The sequence below is a fragment of the Abramis brama genome (genome assembly GCF_963993115.1).
Source record: "Abramis brama genome assembly, chromosome: 10".
NCBI lineage: Eukaryota > Metazoa > Chordata > Actinopteri > Cypriniformes > Leuciscidae > Abramis > Abramis brama.
The window spans coordinates 9,868,172-9,894,585 of NC_139972.1; the positions used below are offsets into that span (position 1 = coordinate 9,868,172).

Below are 26,414 nucleotides of genomic sequence, written 5' to 3' on the forward strand. Positions count from 1 at the left end.
ACTCCTGCTTCACTGCAGACTCACACAACATCTCTGAACCTTCTGATCTAGCAACAGATAACATGGTAAGTCATATTCAAACTTCTTTATCACTTAATACCATCTGTAACACTTTACAATAAGGTTCATTAGTTAACATTAGTTAATGTATTACAGTTTTTTTCAACTGCTTACACACATTTTCAAAACTTTGCCTCTTTTTCTTCAACACTTAACACACAAATCCAAGAATTGAACACACAAAATCATGCCTTACATCTCTTGCGAAATGAAGCACTGCATTCAAAATATCACAAACACATCTCAAAAGCAAACATTTGTCTTACGTTGTAAACACCTTTGTCATTATTATATTTTTGGAGATATCATTTACACATAGTTATTCAGAACCTGAAGATCTTCTTCGACCTGTTTTTTTTTTTTTTTTTTTTTTTTTTTTTTTTGCTGTAAGCATTTGTGGTTGTGAATACAGAAAATACATACATCATCTATGTTTAGTTGGACAGAAACCAAACATAATTTATAGGCCTATTCTAAAGCCATGATTGGTTGGTGTGAAGTAAAGCAATGAGTGTTTGCACATGTGAGGAGTTAGTGTGAGGCTCTGATGAATTAGTGTGGCATTTTGAAAGGTTGTGTTTGAAAAGAAAATCGAGATACTTCCTGTTAGATTTTTGTGTGTTGTGGTTTGCAAAAAGTGTTTTATGAAATTGAAAACTGAGTCGAAGGCAGAGAATTAGTGTATGGTTTGCAGATTTGGTGTGTGATTCTGGTGTTTGAGTGTCCGGTTTCAGAAAGTGTGTGACAAGTAAGGATTTTGTAACTGTAAATAACATGAACTAACAATGAGCAATAATTTGTTACTGTAGTTAATCTTTGTTAATGTTAGTTAATACAAATACAGCTGTTCATTGTTAGTTCATGTTAGTTCACAGTGTGTTGACAAATACAACCTTTGATTTAATAATGTATTAGTAAATGTTGAAATTAATATTAACTACGATAATAAATGCTGTAGAACCACTAATGAACTAATGTTAACTAATGAACCTTATTGTCAAGTGTCACCATATCATTAGTGGTGCTAAAGCAGCACAATTGTTTGTTTGTTTGTTTTTTTGTGTGGAAAAAACATTTTAAGCACCAAAAAAAACTGTGCATACAATAAAACGTCAAATAAAATTCCGTTCCTAACAAACAGAATGCTGTTTTGAATATCTATGCACTTTGTGTGTACTGTGCATATATTTTGTATAAGTGTTTGTATTTGTTTGCTCCAGGTTTCCGCTGTGCCACTGAGGATCCTCCTGCTCTGCCTGCTTCACTATTGGACTTGTGCTGTCGGTCAGGATGTGAACCCAGTAGTCCTCCAGCGTATTGTGCAGACATTTGAAAATGTGTAAGTTTCTTTGATTGAACATATTAGTAGAATTTACTATTTAAAAAAATAATAAAAACAATGAAAAATTACATATAGGCTACACAACCAAAAATATAAAGAAATGAAAAGAAATATATAAAGAGAAAACTAAAAAAGTAGTGGATTTAGTAACAGAGGTTGTTATAAGTTATTAATTTAGAAGTATTTGTCTTTTATAATTACATCATCATGTAATAATTTTAACATTGAACTTTACATATATTTATAATAATAATACATAAATTACATAATAATAAATACAATACTTCTATTAATATTTGTAATTTTTAACGCACAACATTAAATTCCCACTGCTTTCATTTCCAGGTTGGGTAACATGGGACAATACGCTGTTGTGTTCAGAGTCGAGCAGAACACATGTCTTCAAGGTTCTTCTGGCTTTCCAGATCAGAACTTACTAACTCGAGTGAGACAAGCACTTCAGAACAATGGGGTTTATTGGAGTAATAACCTCATTGCTGCGAAGCCTGGGAGAGTAGAACATTCAGAGTATCGCCTGAAGGATGATCTGAGGAACATCTTGAATGTTGGAAATAAATGTGTGGTTTATTTCACTGTAAATTCACCCTGTTTGTTAACATGCCTATCAATAGGGGAATACAACATTAGAGACAGTCTTAGACAGTTACAAAACTATGGGGGAATTAAAGCCCTTGCTTTCAAAAGAATCTGGACGCATGATAGAAGGCAGGATGTGATAAACAGACTGTATGCTATTGCTCCTGCTTTGCCATATTATCAGTGTGAGAGAGAAACACAGTGTGTTCGCCTGCAATTAAACCATATACTTGACAGTTGCTCTCCTCACACATACAGTTTTATTTAGCTGAGGATTTTTTTCTGTTTAAATTGCAGTAAACGTTAAAATTGGCAAATACAATTGTATAATCTGTGAAATGCATAAATTGTGATATTGCGTGTGCTTGATTAGCTGGTAATTATTGTTAGAGTAAACTAATGTCTGCATGTCTGCTTAATGCTGGAGCAAATAAAAATGCATTCGAGCATTGTTCAAAGTATCATCTCATTTAAACACACTCTATAAGAACACATTATCCAGTCATATGGAGTGGCCATGACTATTTTAACTATGATATCCTTCCATCTTATAGCCTACTTGTGCTGTGGCATGAATATAATAATGCTATTTTTCTCCAAGACATTTGTTTTTCTCAACACTGTAAAAAATACATTTCTATTCTACGTTGTAAATTAAACAAAGATTATTGGATTATGTTTTACAAGAAAAATGCTATTTTAAATTGTCACTTTTAATTCAATGCGTTGCTTGCTGTTGCTTTGTAATTGTTTATAAAAATTGCTAGCAATTTCTACACCAATTGTTCTTGTTTTTTCAGTGCATGTGAAACAAGCTGGAAAACATGAAGCTGCTGGGAATTAATAATATATATTTTGTTATTTGTGTGTGTTTGTAGCTAGAAATTGCAATTGTTGTATTATTTAAAAAAATAATAATAACGTGTGTATATATAATATTTTTTATTAGATAAATAATTATGTAATTTTAGTAATTCATGTTAAAAATTCTAAAGTATTATTGAAATAGTATATTGTTTAAAATATTTACTTATTATCAATAATTATTATATTTTATTCAAAAACATGCCTATAATAAACCTGATGCTGACTGTATAATGAAGTATGATTTCAAATTTTGCTGTGTGCCTGTGTGCAAACAGCATTTGTAAAAAAGACCTTTATTATCTCTTTGAGGCATGTCAATGATCTGTTTTTTTTTGTTTTGTTTTTTGTTTTTCAGTCCTTATAGTCATGTTGAGTCAAGATCAGACTGAACCTCTGGTCCCATAATTATGTATTCATCTAAATCTGTGCTAAATAGATCTACTTTTACCACACTATTTTAAAAGACTGGAATAAAAGCACCAACACAGACAAGCAATCCTTTTCATTAATCAAATTCATTTAAAAATGTAAACTCAACAGGTATGAGATATCAGTAAGAGAAAAATATGGAGCTAGAATTGTCTCTTTATTACATGCGAGAAAATAAATGATCTGAGAGAAAAAAAAAAGTTTGAGAAAAGTTATCACACTGATAGCAAAAAAGCATTTCATGAGAGAAAAAATAATGTTCGAGAGAAAAAGTTTTCATACCAATAGCAAAAAATAATAATATTTGAGACTAAAAAAAAGTTTTGAGAGAAAGTGTTTTCTCATAGAACATAAAAAAATATACATTTGACATTTTGTAAATTATTTCTGAGAAAAAAAATCTCTCTCAAAATACTTTTTTGCTATCAGTGTGAAAACATTATCTCTAAAAAAAAGTGTTTCTCTCAAAACGCTTTTCTTTGCTCTCGATGCAATTTCTTGCTCTCATGTCAGGATTTTGCTTTCACTGTGAAAATTGTGTCATGGGCGGGGCCACGTTCCTATTGGCCAGTCGGGTGAGCATCGTCATGTCTTGGGAGTCGAACTCCTATGAGTCGAACTGAATCATTAAATGTTCGGTTCACCGGCATAGATGCCGCCTCTTAGTTGAGCACGGACACTCCAATGTTTGGGTAAGATGATGAGGGCTGTAATAATTAGTGAGCTAAACACCTATTTACAATCATAGTAATGTAGACAGCCAAGAAACCTTAAGGGTTTAGAGAGTAGCCTATATGGATCAAAATCCCTCCTGAGATATGTGCAAACCTGGTGACAAGAAACGTCTTACCTCTATGCCAACAAGGGTTTCTCCACCAAGTACTAAATGATGTTTTGCCTGGTGAATGCAAATCAATTTATAACCTACATGTAATGTGTTTTTGTTTTGTTTTTCTGGATTTTTTGCTTGGTATTCTCTCTCAATCCGTTAAAATAAACCTATACAAATTATAGACCCTTCATTTCTTTGTAAGTGGACAAACTTACAAAATCATCAGGGGATCAAATAATTATTTTCTCCACTGTATTTTCCATTATTCCCCACATCAGTATCAAAATTGTATTCAGGTGCCATAATTCCATTGTACTGGGTAACATGAGAAAATCACTGTACTTTGATATAGGCCTATACATTGGTACTAAATCAATACTCACATGGTTTTTGCCTCATACGCCAATTTTCCTTTAATTGTAAACTGGTTTTACTTGAAGTATATCCTTGACAGGTTCCAAGTACACATGTCAAACTAAACAAAAAAGACATTTGTCATCTCAGACAAATGATAGGATAGATTTTCAGGTTTGGTTTCAATTTACTGAATATCTTCTTCCTCCATCAACCTTTTTGTTATTTATGTCCCAAACTTTCTCGTAATAAGAAAACTCTCCAAATTATGTTTTCCCTGAGTGAACCTTTCACAAGATTCAGACTGAATTGTAAACAGATTCAAAGCATATTCGTATTTGAATGAATTTGAAACTACTTCAAAGAGTGATTTATTCATGATACGGACATCGGGTCAACTTTAACTCCAAGTAATGCAGAGTGCCATATTGATTTAAATTCCAAAAGAAATATGCAAACATGCTTACATTGATGCAGATATTTATCATAACCAATAGTATATATATATATTTTTTTTCTTATAACTGATTCTTTCGAAGAGCCTTATGAACACAAAGGGCCCTATTTTAACGATCTGAAACGCAAGTGTCAAGCGCAAAGCGCAAGTAACTTTGTGGGCGGGTCTTGGGCGCTGTTGCTATTTTCCCGGCGGGATAAATGACTCTTGCGCCAGGCGCAAATCTAAAATGGGTTGGTCTGAAGTAGCTTCATTATTCATAGGTGTGGTTTGGGCGTTACGTGAAATAAACCAATCAGAGCGTCATCTCACATTCCCTTTAAGAGCAGACGCACTTTTTCCATAGCGGATTGCTATTGTAACGGCGGATTTGCCAGGCGCGCGCCAGGAGCGGTTCACAGCCGAGGAGAGCAACGCTCTCGTCACGGCCGTAAAAGAGAGAAGTAACATTGAAATGGAGAAACCCACCCAAATTAACTTCGGTTAAACAGGCGTATGATAATTTGGGTAAATGTGTAAGCTAGATGTATGCTTTTATAATAAATTGTCTATCTATCTATCTATCTATCTATCTATCTATCTATCTATCTATCTATCTATCGTAATAATGTATGATTTGCAAAAATGAAAACTGCTGCTTCTGTGTAGATGAGAGAATCAAAGTGTATGCGCGTTGTGCACACGCTACATTGATTATCCAAGCATGCGCCCTTAAAATAGTGTAACAACCGAACAAAATGCTAGGGAAGCAGAGATCAAACACACTCGGATGGTATGTGAAACGTACCAAATTCTTTATTAATTTTAAAACATGATAGGCTCTTAAAAAAACTTGTTACCCCCCTTGGGTTGTTGATTACAATGTCCCGTGAAACAATCCAGCTCACGTCCGATAAAGAGGGGCGGCTACCGGAAATCCTCAATTTTCGACAGGTCCACGTAGACGGGTTCGCATCCAATAGATGCACACAGGAATCGGGGACCGTCCTTATCAGACATGATCGGCCTCTCCAGTCTCTGTAACTTGATAACAGAGTACATGTGTCCAGAGCTCTCCTAAATCCAAGCAGAGTCCCTATCTGTCTACATTTACCCCCCCACTGGCTGGCTATCTTCACCGCCGGTGGTACTAGTTACCGCGAGCGGCCGTCAAACGGGTACCCAAGTGAGAGCTCTCCCACCTCTCTCTCGAGCAGAACTCCACACCTCAATAAATAATCCTCCACTCCTCCCCCTTCACCTGTACGCATTGATTTAATTACACATCCATCCATTCGTTCAGACCAAGGGGGCGTGTGCTTCAATCACTTAATTTCCTCTTAATCATCACACTACCCCCTCCCAAGTGAAAAGGACTCGTCCTCGAGTCAAGCAGTCAAGTCATAGTCCAACAATCGGGCCGGTACCCTCTTGGCCCGCGACGAACGACCCTCAGCAGACCCGTTAAGACAGGCAGGTAGTGCAGGCAACCGAATGGGAACAGAAGCCATCCCAGCATCCAACACAAGATCAGGATGTCGTGCTGCGTCAGCCGGTGGTCCAGGGTGCAGCGCAGCGTCAGGCGGGGGTCTAGGGTGCAGCGCAGCGTCAGGCGGGGGTCCAGGGTGCAGCGCAGCGTTATGCGGGGGTCCAGGGTGCAGCACAGCGTCAGGCGGGGGTCCAGGGTGCAGCGCAGCATCATGCGGGGGTCCAAGGTGCAGCGCAGCGTCAGCCGGTGGTCCAGTGTGCAGCGCAGCGTCAGGCAGGGGTCCAGGGTGCAGCGCAGCGTCAGGCGGGGGTCCAGGGTGCAGCGCAGCGTCAGGCAGGGGTCCAGGGTGCAGCGCAGCGTCAGGCGGGGGTCCAGGATGCAACGCAGCGTCAGGCGGGGGTCCAGGGTGCAGCGCACTCCTTTCCACAGCTACAGCCAACATTTGCTCCCTCTCAACACTCCGCAGTTCTGGCCGTTCTGCAAATAAATTAACAATATATGGCTTGAGACGGTTAAAATGCACAACACGTTCAGGCCCCTTTTCCTGTGGAGCTATTCGATACAAAATGTCCGTAACTCGCTCAAGGACAACAAACGGCCCCACAAAACGCCTTTGCAATTTCGGACACACACCCCGCTTACGCGCCTTATTTTTCACCCACACCAATTCCCCTTCTGTGTAAAACTGATGGGAAACTTTCAAATCAAAATATTGTTTCTGCTTCCCTGATGCCTTCAGTTGATGTGCTTTTACAGCCTCTACTACCGTAGACAAACTTTCAGCTACTTTCTCCACATAATCATTAGCTGAATCAAAACGTTCTGTCTCCCCCACTCCCAACACAACATCCACGGGCAAAACAATCTCTCGTCCAAACAGAACTTTATATGGCGAGAACCCGGTAGTAGCATGTGTACTGCTCCTATAAGCCATCATAACATATGGCAGGAGCACATCCCAATTCTGCTGGTTACTATCCACAAACAAAGACAGCATGGAGAGTAAAGTACGATTGAACCTCTCTACCATTCCGTTCGATTGAGGATTATAGGCTGTCGTTCTTGTTTTATGCATCTGTAATAAGGCACACAACTCTGTAAATAGCTTTGATTCAAAGTTTCGACCTTGGTCCGAATGGATACTGCGGAGGACCCCAAATCTGCACACCCACTCCTGCACCAAAACCTTCGCTATGGATGCTGCCTCTTGATTTGGAAGCGCAACCGCTTCCGTCCACTTCGAGAAATAATCCCCAATTACTAGGATATACTTATTCTTTTCCCCGGTTAAGGGCAGAGGACCCAAAATATCTATCGCTACCCGTTCAAAAGGTCGAGAAACGAAAGAGGGTTGCAAAGGGGCACGCACATTTAGCGCAACTGACTTACGAGACGCACATTCTGTACATCCCCTGCACCACCTCTTTACATCCTTGAACCACCCGGGCCAATAAAACCTGTCTTTTACTTTCGCCTGTAATTTTTGCACACCTAAATGACCACCTGTTGCTGAATTATGTAACATTTTCAAAACCTCTGGAACCATCGCCTTCGGAAGGACCACCTGGACTTTTAATGCCGCATCTGTATTAAGAGGCGGTTTACGCACCAATCGCCCGCGCTCAAACTCCAGCTGATCCCACACAGGCAGAAACCCACCCACTTCCCCTCTAGTCTGTGCTTCAGCACGCCCCTCCTCCCCCCGCAACAGCAATTGTTCTACAACTTGTAAAACAGCATCCCTCTTCTGTGCCCCCACCAGCTCATCCTCGATCTCCCCCAAAGGAGGAGTTTCACATACAGCGCACACAGAGGCACTAACCTGCAAACGGGGATCTAAAAAATCTTCACACTTGTCACCAAATGATGGCAAGTGTGAAAGCGCGTCCGCATTAACGTGTTTTTTTCCCGGGCGGTGTACAATTTTATATTGGAAACTGGCCAACTGTTCAACCCATCTAGCCAGCTGTCCTTCTAGCCCCTGGAAATTATGGAGCCACCTTAAGGAGTTATGGTCAGTACGCAATATAAATTCTTTTCCAAGCAAATAATGCTTGAAATATTTAGTAAATACTACCATACTAAGCAACTCCTTTTTCGTTGTAGCATATCTACGTTCCTGTTTAGTTAGAGCTCGACTAGCATACGCCACAACCCGCTCAAGGCCGTCTACCTCCTGAGACAAAACTGCACCAATGCCAACATCACTGGCATCCGTGTCTAACAGAAATGCCTTGTGCGGGTCTGGATATGCTAGAACTGGAGTTGTCACCAGGGCCGTTTTAAGCTGTAAAAATGCCAGCTGGCATGCCTCATCCCATTTAAATTTCCGACCTTTTTCTGTGAGGCGATGTAATGGTCGCGCAATTTCAGCGAACCCCTCAATAAATCGCCGATAATAAGATGCCAACCCCACGAAACTACGCACCTCAGTTTGATTATTCGGTACAGGCCATTGTCTCACTGCATCTATTTTAACGGGGTCTGCTCGTATTCCATCAGCCGATATAACGTGCCCCAAATAACGGACCTGAGTGGCAAACAATGTGCATTTAGATGGCTTAACCTTTAAGTTCGCATGGCGTAACTTACCGAGCACCTCATCCAGCCGTTGTAAATGTTCCCCAAATGTCCTCCCAAAAACTATAATGTCATCTAAATAAACAAGGCACGTAGTCCACTGTAAATCCGCTAACACTAAGTCCATAAGGCGCTGGAAGGTGCTCGGAGCGTTGCACAAGCCGAAACTTAGAACATTAAATTCAAATAACCCGTCGTGTTGTAAAGGCAGTCTTATGTTTATCTTTAGGGTCCATCTCGACCTGCCAGTATCCACTGGCCAGGTCAAGAGTGGAAAACCATTGGGCATGGGCAATACTGTCCAACGCATCATCGATACGTGGTAAAGGATACGCATCTTTCCGTGTTACGTTGTTCAATCGCCTATAATCGACACAAAAGCGAAGGGTCCCGTCCTTCTTCCGTACCGGGACCACAGGTGCGCCCCACGGGCTACATGACGGCTGTACAATTCCATTTACCTGCATATTCTTAATATGCTCGTTCACTTCATCTTGTAAATGGAGAGGTACACGGCGCGGGGGTAATTTAATAGGTTTAACATCCCCAGTTTCGATCTGATGCGTTATTAATTTCGTCCGCCCCAAGTCTGCATCACCCATACTAAAGACTGACGAATTCTTGCTTAATAACTCGCGCACCGCGCGCGTCTCAGTCTCCCCAAAGCCCTTTTCCTGTAAATTCAACCGGTCCATGAGCGTGTCCACAGAGGATATAGGCGAACTATCTATAGCCACACCTCCTCCCTCTACCACTACATCAAAAAATAGTTTGCCTACTTTCATTCCACGCTTTAGAACATGCGTGTCATCAGTGACATTAATTACCCGAACGGGCAAAACCCCCTGCTCCACCCGACACACTACCCTGGCCACAAAAAGGTCGCAATGGTTATAAAGGGAGGAAGACGGCTCTAACATACCCTGCAAACTATCAGACGCCCCATGCACTGCCCCTGTAATCAACGCTTCACTACGAGGTGGAACTGATGTATCCGCGTGGACAGTTACATCACAGGACTGTATAATATTATTATTTCCAACCAAGAGGGGGATCTGTTTTCCCATCACCCGACAGTTTTTTTGATCGAGATTAATAATAACACCATATTTTAGCAAAAAGTCCGAGCCCAGTAAAATTTCCTGAGGCTCCAAATCTGCGACAAGAAATTCTGTAATGACAGTTAGGGAGTCAAATTGGCACACCGTTTGCCAGCGACCCAAAATCGGCATCCTCCCCCCGTTGGCCACTCTAACCACGCCCTCATGATGTTCAAGGTAAGCCCCGCCATTCGTAATAGTAAGCCATCTCTGTTTCGGTATTATTGAGACCTGTGCCCCGGTATCGAGTAACAACTTAACGTCACACCCACCTAATTTAGCAGCAAGGTAAATCCCAGGATTGCCTTGGACCGGTGAGGCCAACTGAAAAAAATTATCTTGCATTGGGGCAGGCATTCGGCCTATGATGCCTGCCCCCTCCCGTTTCCCTGCACATAAGGACAGTCTCTCCTAATATGCCGATTACATCCACATTCCCAACAACCGCCTCCTAAAGGTTGCCCCTGCCTTCTCCCCACCCCACTTAAACTTAACGGTTCAACACTGCTATTCCTTAATGTGGGGACTGCCTCACAAAGTTGTTGTACAGATTTCTTCAACGTCTGAACTTCATTACGCAGCGCATCCACTACTTCTGTCAGCGCATCTACTTTACTTTCTGCCTCAGAAATGTGTAACTCACACACTCGAGCATCAGGTGTAATCGTGCATTGTTCTAACCCCTGGATAAGTTCATATTCACTTGCAATATTAATTGCTTCTTCCAGAGTGATAGGTTTAACACTGCGCAATCGAATACGAGTCTCCCCATTTCCCACATGCGCAATAAAATGATCTCTAGCCAACAAATCCTGTGTATCCGCTCCTACTGAAGAATACGCTTTAGTCGCCAGCCTTCGCAGCGCATTACCAAACTCGCGTAAAGTTTCGTTCGGCAGGCGCTTTCGTGTTGAGAAGCTAACGCGATTCCATTCTGCAGTTTCACATGGTTCAAAACATTTACCTAACGCATCCTTCAATAAAACATAACTACGTTTAGCCTCTACCGAAAGGCCACTATAAATATCTCGAGCCCGCCCCGATAATAAAAGTGCCATAAATTTTTATTTCATTCCATCATTCCAATTATTCACCACAGCTGCCATCTCAAACTGCTCCTTCCAGTCAGACCATTCTCGACCCGTGCCGGTAAAAGTCTCCGGCATAAATACTGGACGTACAATAGACATGTTTGATAAAGCAGCTGTGGTCAGAGTCGAAGGCGCAGCAACGACTGCTGCTGAGGTAGATGGAGTGACCGCCGCATCCCGGTGCCCCTCTCCGCCACCCTGCATTGTCCGGCTGTTTTATTATTGTAAGGGATTAAATCCCACCGCTGCCACCAGTGTAACAACCGAACAAAATGCTAGGGAAGCAGAGATCAAACACACTCGGATGGTATGTGAAACGTACCAAATTCTTTATTAATTTTAAAACATGATAGGCTCTTAAAAAAACTTGTTACCCCCCTTGGGTTGTTGATTACAATGTCCCGTGAAACAATCCAGCTCACGTCCGATAAAGAGGGGCGGCTACCGGAAATCCTCAATTTTCGACAGGTCCACGTAGACGGGCTCGCATCCAATAGATGCACACAGGAATCGGGGACCGTCCTTAAACAGACATGATCGGCCTCTCCAGTCTCTTTAATTTGATAACAGAGTACATGTGTCCAGAGCTCTCCTAAATCCAAGCAGAGTCCCTATCTGTCTACATTTACCCCCCCACTGGCTGGCTATCTTCACCGCCGGTGGTACTAGTTACCGCGAGCGGCCGTCAAACGGGTACCCAAGTGAGAGCTCTCCCACCTCTCTCTCGAGCAGAACTCCACACCTCAATAAATAATCCTCCACTCCTCCCCCTTCACCTGTACGCATTGATTTAATTACACATCCATCCATTCGTTCAGACCAAGGGGGCGTGTGCTTCAATCACTTAATTTCCTCTTAATCATCACACTAGCATATGAATAACAGAATAACATGCGCAACGCGCCACTGACTTTACACAATTTTTTCCTGGTTAGTGGCGCAATTGTTTTCTAAACCTGCAAAATAGCATGAAGGAACGTTTGCGCCGGAACACGCCTCCTTTTTTGCGCTGAACCGCCCAGGGAGCGCAAGTTCATTCCCTATACGTGCTTCTGTGGAGGGAAAAGTGCTCTTTGCGCGGGTGCAAAAATCTCATCCACTTCCTCTTTCCCTCTTATCACTCCTTATCACAAACAACATGGTCAGTCACATTTAAGGCTCATAATACACAAGTATAGGGTTAGTGGGAGTAGTAGGTTTTTGTCACTTTGAATGGTTCATTTTTGAACTATGCACATTGTATTTATGAGTGTATTTTGATTTTCTCTGTGTGTGTTTTGTGATTTTAGAAGTTCACTGTGTTTCTGAGTGAACTCCTGCTGCTCTTCCTGCTTCCCGACTGGACAGAAAGTGTTGAAGACACTGTGGACATCAAGACTCTCGCCCGTATTATTAACTTCTTTGAGCAGAAGTAAGTCTTTTTTTAATTTTTTTTTTTGATTTTCTCATTAATTACTTGTTTATTTACCCATTTACTGAGTGAATAGGCTCATATACATAGTTCCCACATGACGTCACAACATACGGGCATTTGCCGACCCGGCGCCATTTCTGTGGGCAGAACATTAGACGAAGAAGCTGAAACGAGTTAATTTCGTGATAAAAAGTGAAAATGGTCATCTCCTGCTGGGTCAATGGATGTTCAAATTGTGCCGGAGGTAAATTTGGATTTTTACAGTATACCCGTCATTAGACTTCATGAATGTGACAAGACGAAGCTTTTGTCAGAACAACGATGGAGGTTATGGCTGGCGAGGATAAACAGGAAAGAAACTCCCTCAAAACACGCAAGAATTTGTTGTGTTTTATCGCGAGTGTACACAAATATAAGTTAACACTTTGCAGTTTGAATGATGTCCTGTATGTACAAAATGACGAGGTATTAAAAACATACAAAAACAACATTGTTTCCACTGTTCGATCGCGCCCGCGACTCTCTCTCTCACTCACACACATTCCAGCCTTGCAATCTCAGATTATGTCCCTAAAGAACCCGCGTATAAAGTAGTTCCGCATTAACTGTTACATTAATTTGCACGTGAGTTTTATTTATTTTCATACCGTGTATATTCATATTCATGCACATATTTCCAGGCTCGGAATTGCTTACATGTGTTAAAACTCCTAGCCAATACCAGATAATGGTACACATGGATAATACAGTATCTGAGCCAAAGCTGCAAAAACAGTGCTCAGTGCTTCCTTTGTTAGCGCATACGGATCCACACACCATTTCTGACTGAAATTTTCGCATTGTACCTCTCTCTGTCTTGTGTTAATAGAGTGTCTTTATAATCTCTGTCACTTTGTCTCTTCATGATTTTCGTAACATTATAAATAGGAAGAAATCTTCGAAATTTGCTTGTAAAACCTTGTAAACACAGCAGCTTATGCCCTCAAAGATGGCATCTCCGGGAGGTCACGTGACATTAATTGGCCTGTGGGAACTATGTATACGTAGAGAAAAAAAATAGATGAAAAGTATTTTGTGTTTAAAAAGTTGATTTTGAAAGTCTGTGTTTAAAATAAAACTGCTTTTAATTTTTCGCTGATGACTAATTATTGCAGTGTTCAGACCTATTACTGTTATTATATAACTGTAGTTATATAATTCATTGTATAATAGACCTAAATGTTTTTAAACATTTATAATGAGGCATAAGCTAATCTATCTCATCTTTTATTATCCTCGCAGCGTGTCGGTTATTATGAGGTGATGCGATATGAAAATAAGGTGGGGCAAATTAAATAATATTAATCTAATAATAAAAGTAGCCTAATAATAACAGTAATAAATTATTATTATTATCTTCTTCACTCCAAAAGCATGCCCGTCCGCTATGATACAGATATATCTCAAACAGTATGTGATTTCGGATGCAGCGCTTGAGTTGTATGTGTAACATAAGGACAAAATCTTCCTCAAAGCAAAGGTGACAAAAAATGTCACATACTCAACAAAAAGTTATTAATACAAAAGGAATAAACCTATGTAAAAACATAGATCAATTTAATAAATAAAAAATAAATCATACAACAAAACTTTTTTTTTTGTTAAATCAAGATTTCTCATTCAAATAAAAAGGTAGAAAATACCAAGATATACTGTATATCACCATTCAGCCCCAAAATACAGACATGTGATTTGTTTTGGCCAAATCCACAATGTTTGTGTCTAGATACCCTGATTTAGTGAAACAAAGCTATGTAATGTTAAAAATAAAACATTATTTTCACTCATTCACTTCACCTAAGATCATGTCTGTGCAAAAACAGCCAAGGAAGTGCTATCAGACAGCACTCTTCACTGCATAAGACCGGACCCCATCTTGAGTCCTTTCAGGTGCCTGCCTAAAAACCCTCTAATTAGAACCACTGGTAACCACTTCACCGGCTACATACAGTATGTCTGAGTGGAAAATGTCAAATGGCGACGGAAAACGCATCTTTTGGAGTGAAGAAGAGTGTTCAATTCCTATCTTTATAGTCTGAAAAGTCCATTCAGGAAAAACTTGACAGCAGTCGGACTCTGTTATGAGGATGCACAATGCTAGAGCCTCATGTAAACAGGTTGTTTGCTGTGTTCGTTTAATCAATGACAATTAATTTACAAATATGCAAATAAGAATGTTAACCCAGGGTCTAGAATGTCAATGTATGGATATCCATGAATTAATTGTTAACCCTGGGTAAATTATGAGCAGGGTGAAAATGTAAGTGATAACCTACGCAGGTGTCAAACTCATCCACGGTTGATATACTTTGAAATCTGAGACACGACTGACATTTGAGTGAGACGGAGTGGAACGCGGAAAATGAAGTATCCTATACCTGGGCCTTTAGAGTGATCACTATTTCAAGCGTGAAAAGCCCTATTAATGAGGTAGTAGAGAAATGAGAAGTCATTGGTTAACTACTCATTGATAAAAAAAAAAAAAAAAAACATTATAATAATCATTACTAATCACCTTAAACAATGTTAACAGCTATAAGAGAGTCGATACAGATGGACATCCCCGTCAGTACGCCACCGCCATCAATGTGCCGAAGGAACAGTGTCAACAGAACTTCAATCTGAACACCTTGACAATGCTGTGAATGTGAAAAATGCTATTACTGATGAAACACACTTTACCAGGCTTCAGACTCAGAGCTCATCGCAAATAATATTATGCTCTATTGCGTTAGAAAATAACGTAGCTTACCTCCTAACTAAACCGATATCCTCAACGTCATATAAAAACCTATTTGCTGAAGCAACTGTGCTATTTTACCTTGTTTTTACAATGCTGTAAATAAATATTTAAATATTTCAAGAGGGTTACTAATGGGTAGACTATGTCATGGGTTAGTGGTTGGTTAGGTTAGAATTGAATAGTAAGTGCTATAGAATAGTTGAAACTGCTAAAAGAAAGAAGAAAAGAAAACAGTGTGTTTACACTTTCCTAAACACATTAAGCTTGTAATGAGTAATGATTTAGATCAGCAGGTCGCAGTAATGGATTGATGTCCAAAGACTGACATTTCATTCTTTCAGAGATCTAATCGGGTTAGAAAACCACCTGTTCGAATGGACTTATAAAAAAGAAAGAAAGAAAGAAAGAAAGAAAGAAAGAAAGAAAGAAAGAAAGAAAGAAAGAAAGAAAGAAAGAAAGGTTTGTGAAGAAAAAAGGAGAATTGTATGCCTTGTAAAGTGGATTGTTATTGATTGCTGTTTGCATTGGGCTGGTGTGAATTGTTGATAATTATGTGATGTTAATGATGTAAAACATTTTTTTTTTATATATATATATAAAACTGATGTAATGAGTCTACTAGTAATGAGTAATGATTTAGTCCAGCAGATGGCAGTAATGGATTGTATAAACTTAAGTGCATTTGCTAAGGAATGGTGTGGTAATTTGTATATGATGGGTGTTTCATGTGGAATAAAGACGCCAGCTCCCACAATCCCTTTCTCTTTATGTGTGGTCTATTGAATAATACAAAGAAAGCTGTTTTGCTTTGTACATTTTAACAGAATTCCCCCATTTTCACAGACAAGGCTTAAGACTAATCCCAGACTAAAATGCATGTTTGAATGTTTGACAGTTTTTGCTAACATCCTTTTGTCCGATCTGTAGTCACAATTTTAAAACTCTAAACACAATTAGCACAGCATCCGTCTGTTGTGACTATATTCATGTTGTTTTCACACAATATGCAGTCAATTAATAAGTTTCTAAAATTCTTACATTTTCTTTTCATACAAGCTTTACCCCACACCAAAATCTTTCTGGTCTTATTTACAAATGCTTAAACACAGCATGACAGAAATGAAGACCTAATGTTCCAAACCTTAAATACAGTATAGTCTAAAGCCTTTACTTCTGCAACATCAGCAGCTCAAAATAAAACAACTACTAAAACAACTGTATCAGATCACTGAAATATTGAGAAATAGCTGAGTCCAATCTCAGTCTGAGGTATAGAAGAAGGAGGAGAGTTGGATCAGGAAAAGGGATAGTAGGGTAGGAAGGGGGGGTTCACCTGCACCCGAAAGGTATATTTTTTTAACCTAGTTTTTTGTAATCCTTAAGGTGTCTAGAAAAGGAATTTTGATGTTCCCCACGCAAATTATTGTCCCATATGTGATTTTTTGTATCATCTTTTGTGTCCGTGCTTGATTTTCGGCTGTGAAAAATGAAAACTTTAAATCTACATAGAATCTGAACAATACATCCTACAGACACAATCCAGCCCATTTTCTCTTCGTCTTTGCATGAGGAATTGATAGATATGAGGATTGTCATGATTAGATGATGTATGGTGCATTAAAACTCAAATAAACTAAAAAAAATTAGAAAAAAAAATCGGTGACATTGGATCACTGGAACTCCTCCCCTACTAATATATTGATATATGATACATTATATATATATATATATATATATATATATATATATATATATATATTATCTATTATCATATATCTATTGATATATGTTTTCTAACTTTTGTATTTTTATAAGTCTTTATGATGTCTAATAAGCAAATGTTGATGATCCCTACTTGAAATATTGTCACATGTTGGTCCAGATGAACATCTCCCATAATAAGGAGTTACTATTCAAACCGTTATATTGGTATTATATTTATTGAAACAAAACAGAAAACCACTCATATAGTCAAATATGTGTATATATAGGGTATAACAAATCCCCATTAGAATAAACTGAAAAAGAAAAAAGTGATTCTAATCAAAGGTCAAAAGGTCAAGGGCAATGATGTCTATTCATCATACAGCAGGTCTTCATAATCGACCTCTTGCTCCTCGTCTTCTTCACCATCTCCATCCATCTCCTCGACTGTTTCTTCTAGCAAGTCAGTGAGTGAAGTGGGGAGGATAGGTCCACAAGACCACACTGGTTCCAGGGTACCCTCTTCAGTCTTTTCCCAGCCTTGGCCAGGATCATGGGGCTTGGGACACCAGAATATCGGTGTGGCTGCTCTCTTGTAGATGGCCAGACGGTGGTTGACACGGTTGATGTGCGGGAAAAACAAAACATGAAAAAATGTTTCTTCAGAAAAACAAAACAAATAGAATAGGCTAGTATAGAATAGAAAATAAAAGGTATGTGCTAGTATTAATTGGTCAGGTGCTGAAGAAAAATATGTGTCTTTAGGCATGAATTGAGATAGGCTGGTCATTCCACCAGCAGGGAACAGTCCAACACTTACAACACTTGTTTTATTGAGTAATTAGAGGCAACATCATGAATTGTCCGCAGCAGATTAAAGAGTGTGTGTCATCTCTCTCTCTGTACTATCACAACTGCTGCAGACTGCTTTCGCGATATTGCTCAGGAAGCGAAGGGCCTAAAGAACAGCTCTCTGTTATTGAGAGGGCCCTTTCTGTACTTCTACCTGCAAAGCTGTTTGCATGGAGGCCTCAGCAGGATGACTCTCGAAGAAGAGGAGGCCTGACACATGTTTGGGGGACATCTAGCTCAACTATCACAGAGCTCAGGGAGCGAGGGGCCTAAAAACCTCTCGGAAAAAGAGAGACCACTTCTCCAGCTCTACCTGAAAGGTTGTTTGCATGGAGGCCTCTGCAAGATGACACTTTTAAGGAAGAGGAGGCCTGCCTTTTTTTTTAACAGCTAGGCTCTTGATATGCACTGCACAGAGCTCAAGGAGTGAAGGGCCAAAATCACAACTCTCTGATATGAAGAGAGCGGGGCGTCTTCATGGAGAAGCACTCACAGTTCGCGCACATATCCCCCTCAAGGACCGAGTGCGCGTGCTCCTCACCCAAACAGCACAGGCATGGGACATGAGTGTCACAGGTGTAAGAAACCTCTTACACGGGTCGGCACACTTCCTGAAGCGTTTGTTTCCAGAGAACTCACAGTATCAGCAAAACAGTCCATGAAGACGAACAGAGGTTGACATGTTCTCGATGCGCCCTTTTATACTTCCTGCTCACACTAGTAATGGGGAACAAACAAACAGATAAGTCACATAGGCTATAAGTCTTATTTTATTACATTCAGAGGTAATACCGGCTACATAAAGCAAAATGATATGCACAAACATTATAAACACTATAAACATCTATTTAAGTTCCCTTCAATCTTTAAATTTAACCGTAGCTTATTGAGAACAGAACAAGAATGTAGAAATATTAGTAGCTAAACAGGCCAAAACAATTTCATTTAAAGCTAAATTGAAAGTAACCAACGTTGGGCTCACATAGCTCACCTCTCTCATGAGGAGGATGAGGAGGAGGAGGAGGAGGAGGAGGAGGAGGAGGAGGAGGAGTAGATGGGACTGGAGGAAGAGGTGAAGGAAGAGGATGAGGAAGGTGAAGGGCAAGGCCAAAGAGACAAGCACTGCACTCTAGTTGCCCATGTCTTTGTCCATATGACTATGAGGGAGGCTGGGAAACGAGTACGGCCAAACTTGAGCTGTGACACAAGCAACATAACTTACAAGTTTTGGAAATTTTGTTTTGGAATTTATTGCACCAGTGTGTAAGACTATGTTGTAGTGTGTGTGTGTGTGTGTGTGTTTGTGAGGGCTTGTGTGTGATGTCTGAGGGCAAAGTTTGGTTTTTCAGTAAGAGTGAATGGTTTTGAGTGTAGAGCTTCATTTTGAGCTGTAAATAGGATGTTTGGGGAATTGGGTGAGACGTTAGAGATGTTGTGTTCACTATTTTGAGAATACGAGTCTCAAGAAATGTGTTTAAGCAATTGAGAAAAACTGTAATAGGCTAATGTAAATCAGGCTTTGCACTTCATTCACTTTCACATTCACAATTCTCATTCCAATATCGACGGGAAAAAATCATTGTGAGCAAACATGTGCCACAGTGGTCAGCACGGATTGTATAATATTAAATTGAGCAGTGTAACTTTTTATATGTTTGGTATTTTTAAATTTTATTTTGATAATGAACAGGCTTGATAATTAACAGCCACAATTTTGGCACTCTGAACTGACTTGTATGATGTACAGTTGGTTTGGGCTCATCATTAGAAATAAGTGTGAACAGTTTGAGTCGTTGTGTGTAAACGATGACAACTGTGTTGTAGTTGTGTTTAACTTTTGCCTGCCTTCGTTTAGCGTTTTGAAACAAAAGTGCATCACAGTGCAAAATGTGTTTTAGAGTGAGAATGTGTTTAGAGTTTTGCAAAAAGAGTTCATGAGATTTGCAAACAGTGTTTTAACTACATGAACTTGTTTAATGTTTTACAGAAAGAGTGATTTATTCAACAAATTGGTTATTGAGAATTTGGTTCAGAGAATGGGTTTTAGCGTTTTAGCAATTCAGAAAAACGTTAATAATAATAAATATGATCAGTGAAATGCGACACTATTTATCAGCTTGATCTTTCTGGCCTTGTGAAAGCAGCAGTTGTGATCAAAATTGCAATGTGTTGCAGCGCCTTACGGTCCGTCTGACACTTATCTCTGTACATGTGAACGATCTGGCAGTTTTTACCAGTTGTTACAGTCGTGTGAAACCATAGGATGAGACACACACCACACACTGAAAAAATGCTTTTCTTACTTAGTATTTTTGTCTTGTTTCCAGTCCAAATATTTAAACATTCTTAAATCAAGGCTTTAAGAAGTTAAAAGAAGTTTAATAAGTGTTGTTTGGTGTATTGTACAGTACAGTACATTAAGGAATAAAAATGTGCAAATGTATACATACAGTGCTATGCATAAGTTTAGACACCCATGCTAAAGTTGACTAAAAAGAGGAATAAAAAATCATCTTTTGGAAATTGAACTTAATGCCTTAATTTAAAAAATTAGGAAAAATCCAACCTTTAAGGACACCAATTTTCTTTGTGAATGAATAATGTATCGTAAATAAATAAATGTTCTTCCTTAAAATACATGGTGCATAAGTTTGGACACCCCTATGTTAAATTCCCATAGAGGCAGGCAGATTTTTTTTTTATTTTTTTTTTTTATTTTTTAGGATACTATGCATCCTGATAAAGTTCCCTTGGCCTTTGGAATTAAAATAGCCCCACATCATCACATAGCCTTCACCATACCTAGAGTTTGGCATGGGGTACTTTCCATAAGATCATCTCTCAATGCAAATCAAACTAGCTATTAGGCTAACTGAAATAAAACCATGCCAATCTCTAGGTATGGTGAAGGCTATGTGATGATGTGGGGCTATTTTAATTCCAAAGGCCAAGGGAACTTTATCAGGATGCATAGTATCCTAAAAAAAATAAAAAAAAAAATACTTAAAAATAAAAATCTGCCTGCCTCTATGGGAATTTAACATAGGGGTGTCCAAACTTATGCACCCTGTATTTTAAGGAAGAACATTTATTTATTTACGATACATTATTCATTCACAAAGAAAATTGGTGTCCTTAAAGGTTGGATTTTTCCTAATTTTTTAAATTAAGGCATTAAGTTCAGTTTCCAAAAGATGATTTTTTATTCCTCTTTTTAGTCAACTTTAGTATGGGTGTCTAAACTTATGCATAGCACTGTATGTCGTGTCTTTTCTTGTTTTCATCATGTGAAAAGTTTTTTGAGAGGAAGAACCACAAGTTACGCAACATAACTTGCGTATTACTGGTTTTTGTAGTGTTGTTTTGAATTTATCTCACCAGTGTGTCAGATGTTGTAGTGTGTGTGTGTTTTTGAGGGCTTGTGTGTCATGTCTGAGGGCAAAGTTTGTTTTTGTTTTTTCAGAAAGATTGAATTGTTTTGTGTGGAGAGCTTCATTTTGACCTGAAAATAGGAAGTTTAAGGACATGGATGAGAAGTTATGGGTTTGTGTTTAGAGTTTTGAGAAAAGCTTCCTTTTTTAATTTCACGTTTAAGCAATCGAAGAGTAATCTCCAGTAGTTCACTCCATTATATTGTGGTGGTTTCTCAAAGCACTATATATTGCAAAATATTGCGTTTATAAATATTATACGTTTATTTCACTGTATTTTTTTCTAAATAAGCATTCAACACGGCAAATAGCTGCTTCTACCCTGCTCACACATTCAACGAAAGACAAAAAAGAAAATAATTTTCCTAAATACTTGGTGCGTCTCATCCTATGGCTTCACACGACTGTAACAACTGGTAAAAACTGCCAGATCGTTCACATGTACAGAGATAAGTGTCAGATGGACCGTAAGGCGCTGCAACACATTGCAATATTGATCAAATCTGCTGCTTTCACAAGGCCAAACAGATCAAGCTGATAAATAGTGTCGCATTTCACTGATCATATTTATGATTAATTATTATTGCAGGCCTGGAATTTCCAATTTTGTTTTTCCAACTTTTTATTTTTCACAAATAAATTACTTTGTGCAAAGTTTCTGATTTATTCTTGTTACAACTGCTGTAGTACAGCCTGTAAAATGTAAAGATGCTATTCTTATTCCAGGATGAAATACTGATTAATGTGAAAAATAAAATTTCATCATTATTGAAATATTCCCTGTTGTTAATTTAAGGACAATGAGTTATGAGTGACAATGTATGCTTTCTGAGTGAGTTTTGATGGCAGTGTTATGCTGGAACAAGCTTATTCTGAGACATAAATGAAATGCTTTAGGTGAGTTTTGGAGGTGAACAACTATAGAATAATCCACATGAGTGTTCGTGACCAGTGAAGAAGAAACATTATTCCTCGAGTCGGAATCTGATAAGCCTGATGGAAAGAGCTGTGGAAACATGTCTGGTGTTTAACAGTGACACGTGTATCATCAAGCAGAAGAGCATATTCTACTTTGGCAACTTGTACACAGACAAAGACATCGTACAGCTAAAGTCCACGATAGACAAAAAATGCCAATCCAGCAGTCATCCTCACACTGGAGGTAGAGGCGTCACAGAGAGGCGTTGGTGTAAAAGACAACCGTTGCTTTCGGCTTAAAGACACTGACTGAATGTTAAACAGGAGATTATTAACCGAGACTGTAAAAGAACCCAAGCTAAGAACAAAATAGAAATAACATACAATGCTATATTTTGTGTTAAATTTCTTTGGCAATTACAAAAAAATTTACTAAAGGGATACTTCAGCCAAAAATAAAAAATTAGCCCATGATTTACTCACCCTCAAGCCATCCAAGGTGTATATGACTTTCTTCTTTCAGACTAACACAATCAGAGTTATATTTAAAAATATCCTAGTTCTTCCAACCTTTATAGGCCTAATGGTAGTGAATGGGGGGCGAGATTTTGAAGGCATTCATCATAAAAATAATCCATACTGGGGGTTAATAAAGGCCTTCTGAAGCAAAGTGCTTGGTTTTTGTAAGAAACATATCCATATTTAAAACTTTATTAGATAATAACTAGCTTCTGGCAGACGGCCGTGATTTGCGGAGGAAAAGTGACCTTTGACCCGACGCATGACGTATTGACGAACACAGAAACGCAGAAAACATTTTTATTACACAAACGCATCGTATTAACCTTTATTAACCCCTGAGACATATGGATCAAAATCTCGCCCTCCATTCACTCCCATTATAAAGCAGAAGAGCAAGGACAGTGTTAAATATAACTCAGATTGTGTTTGTCTGAAAGAAGAAAGTTATATACACCTAGAATGGCTTGAGGAGTAAATCCATTTAATAACACTTCTACAAGGGTGTTTCTAATGCAATGGCTGAGGGAGTGAAAAAGAAAAAAAGAAAAGAAAAAATGTATCGTATGCATTGTGACTGCAATTACAATTACTTAACATTGTTAATTATTAAATTAACAATGTAAGATCATAATTCATTTTCATATTTATGTTCCTGCACATTATTTGGGGCCCAAGGCAATTGCCTGCCTTAAATCCATTTCCTTGGATCGCTTTACTGGAGAAACCCATGACAGTTTTTAGAGTTCTTTTATTAATTATATATTTAGGAATTATTAATTGTTTTATTTCTTATTGACCATTTTGAGGAAGTCCAACACACCGTACATGGCGAGACACACACACAGATGCTCAGTGACATCATTAAAGGAGTCAGTGCCTCAAGTGTGAACCGTTTTAATTGGTCTGTTCATGGTGTTGAAGAAGAGGGCTGGTCGAGTGTCAGAATAAAAAGCATCTTCTTCCTCTTTCTCGTCACTCCTGCTTCACTGCAGACTCACTCAACATCTCTGAACCTTCTGATCTAGCAACAGATAACATGGTAAGTCATATTCATACCGTACTTTTTTAAATTATAGGCTACTAATACTAAATAATAATAATAAAAACAATTTTATGTTATGCATTAACATTTTATGCATAATATAATATAATATAATATAATATAATATAATATAATATAATATAATATAATATAATATAATATAATATAATATAAATTCTCTATGAGAAAAATGTCAAATGATTCACATGCATGATGCACCAAACCCACTGTCAAACCGGTCCTTTTATACTGTTTCCACAAGACTCACATATTATATTTATTATGTGTAATATAATAAATAATAAATATATATAATATATTTATTATAGGCCTAGTAATTCTACTGTGACTCTTCATGATAATGATAATGATGATAATAATAATAATAATAATAATAATAATAATTATTATTATTAATAATATTATATTTTTAAACAATATGCTGTTTTAATATTTTAGAATTTTTAATTTCAGGCCAGGCCAAAACTACAATGAAAGGGATGCACTAACCAGGAGTTATAGTATAGTTTGTTTTGGAACGTAACAAGGGTTAATGTTACGCTGTTCAATAAGAGTTTAATGCTCAAGCCACTTAATAGCCTACTTGAAATTTGCATTACTATTTTTTTTCTTTTTACTCATTTATTACTTAGGCTACTGCAGTAGTAGTATTTTTTATTAAAAATACTTGTGTAATGTGATGTAAATATAGAGTCATATTTTAAGGATCTAAGCGCATGGTCTAAAGCGCACGGTGCAAGTGCACTTGTCCGAATCCACTTTTGCTAGTTTAATGACGGGAAAAATGGTGGTATGGTCTAAAAGGGTTGTCCCTATTCTCTTAACGAGTAACGAGTGTGTTTTGGGCGTAACGTGAAATAAACCAATCAGAGTCTCATCTCCCATTTCCTTTAAAAGCCACTAGCACTTGTGCCTTGGCGGATTCGCTATTTACATGACGGATTTGATAATGGAAAAACTGCTTCTGCAGAGCGCAAATGGGGACAAGCCGGATTCCACAATAATAATAAAATAAAATAATTGTAGTTATTATAATAATTTTATAATACAATAATATAATATAATAATTATTCATTCATCTATAAAGAAAGATTAATATTCAGCTAATTTGAAAGCTAAATTAATTGAAAATGACTTTTACACCTGCAGTAGAATATGTCAGATTTTAATCTCTCTCATAATCATGTAGACTAATTAACTATTGTAAACAACTCTCTGATAAACACTGTTATTCTCCTCTGCTCCATATTGTCCATATCCATCATGTTACTGCATGTTCTGTTCTGGAGACAGCAGGTTTGGGTCAGGGTTATGACAGTCCATGACAGTGTTTCCTTTAAAAGCATAACACTGATTCTCACTCACAGCAGAAGAGAGGAACATGAGCCACAATCTGATTAAATTTAGTGTCAAAACTCCAGTTGATAGGACAGGAGTGACAGAGAGGAGAGTGGGAAATGAACACGACTCAGATCAGACTTTAGCCATTATGCTAATAACTATATTACACAGAGGAGAATTATGACTGATGATTTTATATTTTTGCTCTTTTTAGGTTTTCTCTGTGCGTTTGAGGATCCTTCTCGGGATTATTTTGCTTTCCTGCATTCAAAGTGTGATGAATGAAGATGTGGACATTAACACCCTTTCCAGGATTCAGACATTTTTTCATCGCAAGTATGTTTTCATGTTGCTGTATGAAATGAAGGGGCAATACTGTACAATAAGGTTGTATTTGTTAACATTAGCTAACAACGACAATGTGTTCTCACTGTATTCATAGGTAATCATAACTTAAATGTGTTAACAGCACAAATACATTTTTGTATGATTGCATAGACACATAAAAATGACCCACAATGAGTTTGCCCTACTGTTAAAGTTTGTCTGTTACAGTCCCAGCATCCTTGTTTGATTTCTCAATAACTTTGCATATGTAAATGGTGATAATTCTGTTTTTTTTGTTTTTGTTTTTATCCAGTTATGAAAACAACTGCCAGTATGCAGTAGCCATCAATGTCCCAAAGGGCAAGTGCAAAAGCGGATTCAGACCCAAAGAAAGCAACTTTCTGACCTGTGACCCATCAGCAAAAGTTAAACCTGATATAAAACGTGACAGCATGGATGTCTACGAAGGCAGTGAACTCATCGCTGCAGGGTTTCATAGAAATGCACATTCAGAGCATTTACTGATGTATCCTCTAGATAATTCTCCTTTGACACGCTTGATGAACAAAAAAAAGGATGGATGTGCGGTTTTCTACACCTTACTCTCTCCCTGTATAGACAGATGTCTTAAAAACGATATTATACCAGGTCTTGATGAATTAAAAGCATACCAGGGAATTAAAGCCTTTGTTTTCACACATATCTACACACAGGATCAAAAAAAATATCCTATAGATACTCTTAGAACTGAACTAAAGAAAATTGCTGATCGCGTGCCGCTTTACCGCTGTAACAATAAAGGTTGTATTCTGTGCGGGCAACCAAATTCAAACACAGCAGTGGATATACAATGTGTAACACAATAAATCTCACATGCTTACTC

General features: G+C 38.4%; 1 long non-coding RNA gene across 1 annotated transcript; it reads left to right on the forward strand.

Moving 5' to 3' along the window:
- On the forward strand, positions 1-26,414 carry LOC311091217. The gene is made up of 3 exons (XR_014608026.1): positions 1-65; positions 25,419-25,540; positions 25,845-26,414. It is a non-coding gene; the product is annotated as an uncharacterized lncRNA (long non-coding RNA).